Source organism: Cebus imitator, unplaced genomic scaffold, assembly GCF_001604975.1.
Source record: "Cebus imitator isolate Cc_AM_T3 unplaced genomic scaffold, Cebus_imitator-1.0 Scaffold23, whole genome shotgun sequence".
Classification (NCBI taxonomy): Eukaryota; Metazoa; Chordata; class Mammalia; order Primates; family Cebidae; genus Cebus; species Cebus imitator.
Window position 1 is genome coordinate 11,657,222 of NW_016107338.1, and position 1,440 is coordinate 11,658,661.

The 1,440-nt window shown below is 42.4% G+C and overlaps 1 protein-coding gene across 3 annotated transcripts in view; it reads right to left on the reverse strand.

Annotated features, from left to right (window-relative positions):
- Positions 1-1,440, reverse strand: part of COMMD1 (copper metabolism domain containing 1) — a 231,129-nt gene that overhangs the window by 191,630 nt on the left and 38,059 nt on the right. The window lies entirely within an intron of this gene.

Consider the following 1,440-nt stretch of genomic DNA (forward strand, 5'->3'; position numbering starts at 1 on the left):
GGGTTATCCCACCCTTCCAGATGCAACCAATGTAAATCTTACATGTATTGACTGATGTATTATGTCTCCCTAAATTGTATAAAAGCAGGCTGTACCCTGACTACCCTGGGCACACGTCATCAGGACCTCCTGAGGCTATGTCATGGGCACGTCCTTAATCCTGGCAAAATAAACCTTCTAAATTGACTGAGACCCTGTCTCATATTTTGGGTTCATGTCTGTATGAGAAAATGTTATCAATGTAAGTACTCCAAAAACTGTATAAAAGGCCAAGTGTGGTGGCTGATGCCTATAACCCCAGCACTTTGGGAGGCCAAGGCAGGAGGATCACTTTTGCCCAGGAGTTTGAGATCATCCTGGGCAATAAGATAAGACCTTGTCTCCTTTTTTAAAAAAACTATATGGGCCAGGTATGGTGGCTCACACCTGTAATCCCAGCACTTTGGGAGGCCCAGGTGAATGGATCACCTAAGGTCAGGAGATCAAGACCATCCTGGCCAATAGGTGAAATCCCATCTCTGCTAAAAATACAAAAATTAGCTGGGTGTGGTGGTGTGTGCCTATAATCCCAGCTACTCAGGAGACTGAGGCAGAAGAATCACTTGAACACGGGAGGCAGAGATTGCAGTGAGCTGAGATCATGCCCCTGCACTCCAGCCTGGTGATAAAGCAAGACTCCATCTCAAAAAAAAAAAAAAAAAAACACCTGTATGAAGTTTGTCAATGTACTCATTGTCCATATATATTCTGATATAATGTTATCAATCATAATTCCAATTATTATTTTAAAATGTTGTACGGCACAGAAACAACTAAATTTCCTGTCAACTCCATTATTTTGATAATGAACTCGAATAAAATCTTTAACCATGGCCATTTTAGGTCTTTTGTCATTCACATATAATTACTCTTGTATTCAAATGCTTCCCTGAAAGCTCACAATCAGCTACAAGCTGGAATGCTTCATATTCAACATAAATGACTGCCTCAGAGATCCAAGGAAAGAATTATACAGGTACTCTGAGGTATAGGTTCCTCATGGCATTGCTTAAATAACTGAAATCAAACGGTTGGACTAAGTGAAAATGTCCAAAATTCTACTAGGGAAACTGATAACCCTCATCTGTAAAACGGGAATGAAAATTAAAAAAAAAAAAACAAAAAAAAACTGGGCTGCTGAGCGCAGTGGCTCAGCACTTTGGGAGGCCAGGGTGGGCAGATCCCCCTGAGCTCAGGGGTTTGAGACCAGCCTGGGCAATATGGTGAAACCCTATCTCTACTAAAACACAAAAAATTAGCTGGGCATGGTAGCACATGCCTGTAATCCCAGCTACTCAGGTGGCTGAGGCAGGAGAATCACTTGAACGCAGGAGAAGGAGGCTGTAGTAAGCTGAGATCACTTCACTACACTCTAGCCTGGGCAACAGAGTGAGACTCTGT